Genomic DNA, 9,325 nt, shown 5'->3' with positions numbered 1-9,325 from the left:
ACACCTACTGCTGCTTATTTATTCCCTGAATCACCAGCGCTCCCGAAGGTTTGGAAGGGAGGTGCCTCTGAGCACCCAGGTGAAAGGAAGTTTCCCGTGCAACCGCCGCGTCTTTTCTTCCCTGGAAACTCGTTTGAGGCAGATGTTTTTCAGTCAAGGGAAGTAAGAAAGGCATTGGATGAAAGTGAGAAAAGAGGCCTGGTAGTCGTGGCCGAGTGGTTAAGGCGATGGACTAGAAATCCATTGGGGTCTCCCCGCGCAGGTTCGAATCCTGCCGACTACGTGAGATTTTTCTGACCGTATTTCTCTCGTCCAGGACGGGATGAGCCAGGCGGCACCCTCCAAACCTATCATCTAGGAATTCTAGAATCGAGAATTTGATTTGGAGGCTATGATTTTTTGGTTTGAAATGTATTAACTTCTTTCGAAATTGAAGGAAATCCCAGGAATGGATGAGTGATGCAAGAGCCAGTTTACTTACCAAATTAATTCTAATCTGAATTAGGTCTGAAAAACCTGGGTCCAGGTTCTCCGCAGTATACTCTTGTAGATGAATTTCAAAATCCTTAAGGGCAGCTTTGGCGCCGTGGCTTAGTTGGTTAAAGCGCCTGTCTAGTAAACAGGAGATCCTGGGTTCGAATCCCAGCGGTGCCTTTATTCAATTGAAACAGCGTAATTTTGCGGCTGAATCCGCATCCCTTAATAGATTCATGGATTGTTTTTATATCAGAACGCGCAAGAGTTTCTGTTCTGCACTCAGAGCACCCAAATATCCTGCTGAGTCGACTTGCCACTCCTATGAGATCGCCACTCTAAAAGGTGGTTTTCTAACTGGGGCAGAAATGCTGCATAGGCGTAAGGGTACTTTGCCCAACTGATGCCACACCCTACTGGTGCAGGTGAACCGGGTCTGGTGGCTGCCCTACCCTTGACGGAAGAGGCTGCCCACCTTCCAGGCCTCTTTCCCTACCCTAGGACGTTCCCTAGAACCTGAGCCACTTTGTTTTGTTTGGCTCTTCATTATGTTTATTTGGGTTTGGTGGCTCATAATTTTATATTATACATATAGTATGTAATATATATTTATATATACAGTGTTTAAAATTTGGCACAGCTTCTAGATGCGGTTCTCTAACTGGTCTTTCACATGCAGTTACCTCCATCCCTCTCCACTAGCGGGATGTCAGGGTAAGGAGTAAGCAGGGATCCGGCTGGCCTGGCCTGGCACCAGGTTTCCTGCAGGAGGGTGCGGAAACCTAAGGCCATGTGGACAGAGACAAGAAAGCGTCATTCGGGAGTCCCTAGGAAGCCTGGTGTGGAAGGGCAGGGCACGCTTCTGGAGCACTGAAGCTAGGCTGGTTAAGGTAGAAATAAATGCAGGAGAGAAGGCAAGAAATAGGATCTGTGGGGTCTTGGCAGGACCTAAACCTCCTTGGAAGATAGGCGGAAAGCTCTCGACACAATTCCATGGCCCACAAACCAACGTAAGATGGGTCTAAAAGTGGGGTCTATGTACGCACTTTTAAAATAATAAAAGTGTGGGGTATGCGGATGGGATTTCAGGGTATGTGTGAACTCTCTGGATTGTATACATGTCTAGGAAGAGGGCCATAGCTTTTTTTTTTTTGAGATGGAATCTCACTCTGTCACCCAGATTGGAGTGCAGTGGCACGATATTGACTCACTGCAACCTCTGCCTTCTGGGTTTGAGCAATTCTCCTACCTCAGCCTCCCAAATAGCTGGGATTACAGGTGCCTGCCACCATGCCGGGCTAATTTTTGTATATTTAGTAGAGACGGTGTTTCACCATTTTGGCCAGGCTGGTCTTGAACTCCTGACTTTGTGATCCACCCGCCTCAGCCTCCCAAAGTGGGATTACAGGTGTGAGCCACCGCCCCCGGGGAAGAGGGTCATAGCTTTCATAAGGGTCATAAAGGATTTAGGCCTCCCCTTCTGCAGAGATTAAGTTCTTCAGACCAGGGAAGAAAGAGGTGACTGGATTATTTTGCAGAGAAAGCTGGAGCCCAAGGGGAGGGAGACAGGAATTGGAAAAGGGTAGGGATGGGGGAGGAGATGCCACATCAGCCCTGAGAACCTCTTTACCCGTCTCAAAGACTTAGGACACTAATGGGAAAGACTGGGCTAACTTCTGCCCTTCCCCACTGTCTGCCCAGGGACACCTGGGAAAGGACAAATAGGAGCTGAATCCTTCACTGAAGGCCCCGTCAACGTATCTATGGGTTGGGCGTTAGGAACGGCCTGGCCCCACAAATCACATAACTGGGGTGTAGAACAAAATGGTTCCAGAGATGCTACCAGGCTGGTCCAGGACCGATGCAGGCCAGAACCCCGCTGGGAGGACTCCCCAGAACAGGCACTGAGCTGAGGAAAGGCAGAACACGTGGTCTGCTACTGACCTCACCAGATCTTCTGGGACTCTGGGCAGCTCCGGAGTACTGCTAAGTCCCCAAACCGGGTCTACAGGTCTTAGCCCACACTCATGAGGCCACTTGCCTCAGAGCCTTCGGGGGGGGCGGGGGGCGGTCTTAGAAGGCAGGCAGGAAGGTCTCCTTCTAGGCCATTCTAGGAGGGGACTGGAGAGCAGAGGTTAGACTGGAGGGTAGGGGTAACCTGATCTTACAGTCCAGAAGCCACGAGACCAGTCGCCTGGCCTTGCGCCCCGCCCCACTGCAGGGTGGAAAGCCTGTCCCACTCCAGTCACCCAGCTCAATAACGCCCTCCACCGTGGGTCTCCTGGGCCCCAGAAATCGTTCCCTCTTTCCCTCGCCTGGGCACTGCCACGCGGTCTGGGGAACCCGTAGACTATCGACGGGTCTGGCCCGGGGTTTGCCCTGCCCGTTAGCCCAGGAGGATAGACAGACACGGGGAACTGGTGTTCCCCTAGTGATTTCAAGGCTCATTAACTGTCTCCGACCCGTCCCGAAAGCAAGAAACTCCACCGCTTCTCTTCAAAGCTCTGCAACGAAGGACTAGGTCCAAGGACCGCAGGCGGAGGCGGGAATTGTCAAGATCCCAGGTTACGGAATGGCACCGAGTCGGTGACCAAAGGAAGCAGGAACCCGGGTGTTCAAGGCAGTCCTCCAGGGCGGCGCGGGGGCTAGGCTGAGGCCACTCCCTCCCACTTCCTCGACGCTATTTCCTGGGAGGAGTTGGAGCTCGCGGCCCGGAGCCAAAGGACTCCCAGACCCGTGCTCCAAAATACTAGGCTTGGGGGAGGCTGGTTCCTGATCGGCGCCAGGACCGTTCTGCCATGCATAGTGGACCCAGCACTACAGCTAGCCTGGCACGACCTCTAGGGCGGTTCGCAACGGCACTCGTACGTCGGCTCGTTGGTCTAGGGGTATGATTCTCGCTTCGGGTGCGAGAGGTCCCGGGTTCAAATCCCGGACGAGCCCTCCTTTACGTTTTGCTCAAACAAGAGTGTCTTCAAGGAATGTGTTACCTGACCAGCGCTGCAAGAGGCTTGACTGGAAATCATCAATGTACAGTAAGCTCTTTTGTGGCACCGGGGTAACAGAAAGAATCTCAGTCCCCAGACCCGCCTGGCATGTCAGGAAGAGAGGAGGCACGCCCAGACTTGGGCAGGACGCTCCCTTTCTGCCTCTTGACTTCCTGCGTGGTGTCTCAACTCCGCCACTACAGCCTGGTTTCGGTTTGATTGACACCCATCAATCTATAGTTGTGGATGACAGTGTTCGGGAGAGCCCAGGAACTGTCAGAACTTGGTTCTCTGCAGCCCTGGAGGTACTCTGTCTCTTTCGGTCACTCCATCTGACGATCGGTGCCTGAAATACACCTACAGTTTCTGTTCGGCGTTTCTCGGTGGTCGGAAGAACAGAACCCTTAGGAACTCTGCTGTCAGCAAGCCGAGTGTAAAGTCCCAGATCAAGGATTCGGAGACTGGCGTTGACGGGTCACTCCTCGTTAGTATAGTGGTGAGTATCCCCGCCTGTCACGCGGGAGACCGGGGTTCGATTCCCCGACGGGGAGAATCCGGAAGATTTTGCTTTCATTAAATCCATCCTGGCCCCTGGGATGGAGCTAGAAAAAAGAGGGAAAGGAGGAGGGGAGGGAAGTTTGGCCTACCTCTCCAACTCGCATTCTAAGTTTCCATTTTAGTTCAAGCAAGTTGGAGTTCAAACGTGTACCTAAAGTGGCCACTATCTCCTCCGCTCAATATGTTCATTAGTGCTCAAACTTGATCTAGCTTGCTCCCTCCTTGACGGCAGTGCGCATTTCCAGTCTCTGCTTGAACCTGGGCAAGCAGCTTTGGCCGCCGGCTGTCCAGGGTGCAGAGCCCGGGCTTTTGTTTCCTTTCGCCTCCCTGCGTTTTGTGGATTCGCACTGCGATCCGGGAACAGTAGGCAACCCCGGGCCGAAATTCCGACAGGCTGCTCTCACCTGGAGGGGCTTGCAGGGCGCATCCGCCAGGAGCGCGGTGGTCCGGCAGTGGTCGCAGGTGTAGCGGAAAGCGGGTTCTTTCGGAGAGGAAGGTTCCTCAGGAAAACCTCACGAAAATCCTCAACGATGGTGGGGCCCAGAAAACACGAGAAGGAAAAGAGGGAAAAAAAAAAAAAATTAAAAACGCACTTGCGTTGGCCGGGAATCGAACCCGGGTCAACTGCTTGGAAGGCAGCTATGCTCACCACTATACCACCAACGCTTAGGTACCATCGTTTTCTTTCATACCTCATGTTGATTGCGGTGAGTCGGGTTGGACCCGTGCGGAGCTAGGGAAACAGCATCAGCGAGATCCAGGTAAAAGTAATGGCTGCTGTCGTCTGCCCGGCGCAATTGTGAGTGACCTTCACCGCTAGTGCGCGCCACCCCACATGAACCTGTAGGGTTATGCCCAGTCTACAGACGAGGAAACCAAGGTCCAAAGAAGTTGAGTCACCGGCAGAGCTGGGATTACATCTAAGATCTCTCCAGGGGGCGAGAACTGCAGCGGCATCATGATGATTTATCATCTCCAGAAAAAAAAAAAAAAGAGTCCTAGACGCATAAAAATCGCTTCTCTGTAGAGTGGGCTCAATGAGCTCAATGTGATTCAAGTTAAGGAACTGGGCCCTAAGTCAAATGCGCCTAAACACAATTTGCCTCTTTATTATTTATTCAGATTCCCACGTATGTGCGCCCACATCTCGTCAGCTGGTGCCTCGCAGAAATGCGCTGACAAATCTTAAAGATGCGGCTTCATGACAAAAGTCCTCCCCTTATTGCTGTTCAAGAGACCCCTCAAATCACGCTGTTGGGCAGGCCTCGTGGCGCAACGGTAGCGCGTCTGACTCCAGATCAGAAGGTTGCGTGTTCAAATCACGTCGGGGTCAAACAAAACATTGTTTTCCCTAATCAAATAGATTTACGGTGTCATTTTTAGGGACAGGACAAAAAAACCTCCTCAGTAGAAGGATAGGAGGGGAATGAGACAAATGTGAACGTTATTCAGAAGTTGGGTACAATTTCAGTTGGGTACAGACTTTCAGCACTATGTGATATATCCCTGAGGCAAAACTGCACATGTACCCCTAAAGTCTATAAAAGTAAAAATAAATTTAAAAATTAAAAAAATTCCTGTTGTATGGAAATTTTCTAAGAATTTTTTTCAATTATTATTGTTTGTATCTTTTTTCCCTTGAGATGGAGTTTCTCTCTTGTTGCCTAGGCTGGAATGCAATGGCACTATTTCAGCTCACCGCAACCTCCGGCCATGGGTTCAAAAGGATTCTCCTGCCTCAGCGTCCCGAGTAGCTAGGATTACAGGCATGCACCACCACGCCCGGCTAATTTTATATTTTTAGTAGAGAGGGGGTGTCTCCATTTTGGTCAGGCTGGTCTCGAACTCCCAACCTCTGGTGATCTGCCCGCCTGGGCCTCCCAAAGTGCTGGGATTACAGGTGTGAGCCACCGTGCCCGGCCTTTTTAAATGTTTTTAATAATCTCTGCTGTTCTATGTATGTTTACTTAACACTGAACACAAGGATATTAAATACAAATATTACCTTTCTCCAGACTTCCCAGCAGTCACTAGAAGCCCAGGACCACGTGCCTTTTGGCTGCTTCCAGTAAATCGAAAAACAAAACCGGTGGGGCGGGGTGGTTCATGCCTATAATCCCAGCACTTTGGGATGCCAAGGAGGGCAGATCACCTGAGGTCGGGAGTTTGAGACCAGCCTGGCCAACATGGTGAAACCCATCTCTACCAAAAATACAAAAAAATTAGCCAGGCACGGTGGCACATGCCTGTAATCCCAGCTACTCGGGAGGCTGAGGCAGGAGAATCGCTTGAGCTTGGGAGGCGGAGGTTGCAGTGAGCTGAGATCATGCCATTGTTCTCCAACCTGGGGGACAGAGTGAGGCTTCGTCTCAAAAACAAAAAAAAGGGAAATACACTTACAGTCCTTGTTTCTCTAACTGGTCATGTAGTGGTAGCTGATAACTAGCTTCTTTTTTTTTTTTTTTTTTTTGAGATGGAGTTTCACTCTGTCACTCAGGTTGGAGTGCAGTAGAGTGCAGGTGATCCACCTATCTCGGCCTCCCAAAGTGCTGGGATTACAGGCGTGAGCCACCATGCACAGCCATTTAAAAAATATTTTTAGTAGAGACGGGGTTTCATCATGTTGGCCAGGCTGGTCTCAAACTCCTGACATCAGGTGATCCTCCTGCCTCAGCTTCCTAAAGTGTTGGGAATATAGGTGTGAGCCACCCCACCTGGCCTAAGTAGCTTCTTCTACTACCCATTTTGTCTTTCCATTGTCTTCAGCAAGCCCCTCAACTGGTCCTGGTTCTTTCCCTGGTAGGGAGACCCAAACCTTGTTCCTGAAGGGTCTAAGTCACTAGTAATCCTACCTGAATTGAGTGCTTGTAGTTTTCCACTGACCTTAAAATCTGTATTGGTCTGCTCAGACTACTATATAACAAAATGCCACAGACTGGGTGGCTTAAACAACAGACATCTATTTTCTCACTCTTCTGGAGGCTCAAAGTCCAAGATCAAGATGTTTACAGGGTTTGTGTCTGCTGAGGCCTCTCTTCCCGGCTTTTACACGCTGCCATCTTGCAGTGTCCTCACATGGCCTTTCCTCTGTGCAGACAGGGAAAGAGAGAGCTCTGGAGTCTCTCCCTCTTCTCCTAAGGATGCCAGCCTTGCAGGATTAGGACTTCACTCAAAAGACCTCATTTAACCTTAACTACCTCCCTAAAGGCTCTGTCTGGAAATACATTTACCTTGGGTGTTAAGGCTTTATCACATGGATTTTGGAGGGACACAATTTCATCCATAACGACTACAGAAAAAAATGGTAGAGAAACAATATACATAGATCTAATTCTTGATTTTTTTTTTTTTTTTTTGAGACGGAGTCTTGCTCTGTCACCCAGGCTGGAGTTCAGTTGTGTGATCTCTGCTCACTGAAAGCTCTGCCTCCCAGATTCATGCCATTCTCCTGCCTCAGCCTCCCGAGTAGCTGGGACTACAGGCACCTGCCACCACACCCGGCTAATTTTTTGTGTGTTTTTAGTAGAGACGGGGTTTCACCATCTTAGCCAGGATGGTCTTGATCTCCTGACCTCGTGATCCACCCGCCTTGGCCTCCCAAAGTGCTGGGATTACAGGCGTGAGCCACAGCGCCTGGCCTAATTCTTGAAATTTTACACTAGAACTCCACGCCTTTTACTTCATTTTTTAAAAACATCAGAAACAAACAAAATGTGTTAAGATTTGACTAATTTAATAGTACTCACATAAGTGCCTTTCAAGTGTATGCCTGGACAGGTGTGGCGGTTCATGCCTGTAATCCCAGCACTTTGGGGGCCAAGGTGGGTGGATCACCTGAGGTAAGGAGTTCGAGACCAGTCTGGTCAAAATGACGAAACCCCATCTGTACTAAAAATACAAAAATTAGCCAGGCATGGTGACGCACGCCTGTAATCCCGGGAGGCAGAGGTTGCAGTGAACCGAGATCGCCCCATTGCACTCCAGCCTGGGCAACAAGAGCGACACTCTGTCTCAAAAAAAAAAAAAAAAAAAAAAAAAGTTTAGCTGGAATGGTGGCAGGCGCCTGTAATCCCAGCTACTCGGGAAGCTGAGGCGGGAGAATTGCTTGAACCTGGGAGGCAGAGGTTGCAGTGAACGGAGCTTGCGCTACTGCACTCCAGCCTGGGCCACAAGAGTGAAACTCCATTTCAAAATAATAATAACAATAAATAAAAAAGAGCTGGGCGTGGTGGCTCACGCCTGTAATCTCAGTACTTTGGGAGGCTGCAGCAGGCAGATCACGAGGTCAGGAGTTTGAGAACAGCCTGACCCACATGGTGAAACCTTATCTCTACTAAAAATATAAAAATTAGCTGGGTATGGTGGCACATGCCTGTAGTCCCAGCTACTTGGGAAGCTGAGGCAGGAGAATCACTTGAACCTGGGAGGCAGAGGTTGTGGTGAGCTGAAATCATGCCACTGCACTCCAGTCTGGGCAACAGAGCAAGACTGCATCTTAAAAAAAAAAAAGATATTTTACAATTTTTTTGTGGTTTATACCTAACATAAATTTTACCATTTTGGCCGGGCGCGGTGGCTCAAGCCTGTAATCCCAGCACTTTGGGAGGCCGAGATGGGCGGATCACGAGGTCAGGAGATCGAGACCATCCTGGTGAACACAGTGAAACCCCGTCTCTACTAAGAAATACAAAAAATAGCCGGGCGAGATGGCGGGCGCCTGTAGTCCCAGCTACTCGGGAGGCTGAGGCCGGAGAATGGCGTAAACCCGGGAGGCGGAGCCTGCAGTGAGCTGAGATCCGGCCACTGCACTCCAGCCTGGGCTACAGAGCGAGACTCCGTCTCAAAAACAAAACAAAACAAAACAAAACAAAACAAAAAAAAAAATGTTTCTTCATTCCCAGGGGGACTTTATAGCATACAGGAGTCAAATCAGTGTACCTAGGGGGATGGAGGCCCAAATAAGGAAGCTTTCTTAAGAGTTTCTCTTTTAGTTAAAGCTTTTTACCAAAGTATAATATAAATACAGAAAAATGGAAATACTAAGTGTACAACCTGATGAATTTCCACGAACTGAACAGACCCAGGTAACTGGCACCCAGATCAAGAAATAATTACCGGCACTTCAGAGGCTTACCTTATACAGCCTTTCAGCTGTTACATCCCAAAGGTAATCACTGTCTGTGACAGTATAAATTAGCTTTTTGGGTTTTTTTGTTTGTTTGTTGTTTGTTTGTTTGCTTGTTTTTGAGATAGAGTCTCGCTCTGTTGCCAGGCTGGAGTGCAGTGGTGCGATCTTGGCTCTCTGC

General features: G+C 49.6%; 6 non-coding genes across 6 annotated transcripts; 5 read left to right on the top strand and 1 right to left on the bottom strand.

Annotated features, from left to right (window-relative positions):
* Positions 1–201: 201 nt before the first annotated feature.
* TRNAS-AGA lies at positions 202–283 on the top strand. The gene has a single exon. It is a non-coding gene; the product is annotated as a tRNA-Ser (tRNA).
* A 297-nt stretch (positions 284–580) lies between these two features.
* On the top strand, positions 581–654 carry TRNAT-AGU. The gene has a single exon. It is a non-coding gene; the product is annotated as a tRNA-Thr (tRNA).
* A 2,691-nt stretch (positions 655–3,345) lies between these two features.
* On the top strand, positions 3,346–3,417 carry TRNAP-CGG. The gene has a single exon. It is a non-coding gene; the product is annotated as a tRNA-Pro (tRNA).
* A 523-nt stretch (positions 3,418–3,940) lies between these two features.
* On the top strand, positions 3,941–4,012 carry TRNAD-GUC. The gene has a single exon. It is a non-coding gene; the product is annotated as a tRNA-Asp (tRNA).
* Positions 4,013–4,613: 601 nt separating this feature from the next.
* On the bottom strand, positions 4,614–4,685 carry TRNAG-UCC. Its single transcript has one exon. It is a non-coding gene; the product is annotated as a tRNA-Gly (tRNA).
* A 595-nt stretch (positions 4,686–5,280) lies between these two features.
* On the top strand, positions 5,281–5,352 carry TRNAW-CCA. Its single transcript has one exon. It is a non-coding gene; the product is annotated as a tRNA-Trp (tRNA).
* Positions 5,353–9,325: the final 3,973 nt, after the last annotated feature.

This window comes from Theropithecus gelada, chromosome 16 (genome assembly GCF_003255815.1).
Source record: "Theropithecus gelada isolate Dixy chromosome 16, Tgel_1.0, whole genome shotgun sequence".
NCBI classification, from domain to species: domain Eukaryota; kingdom Metazoa; phylum Chordata; class Mammalia; order Primates; family Cercopithecidae; genus Theropithecus; species Theropithecus gelada.
This window is presented reverse-complemented; position numbering and strand designations above follow the sequence as displayed.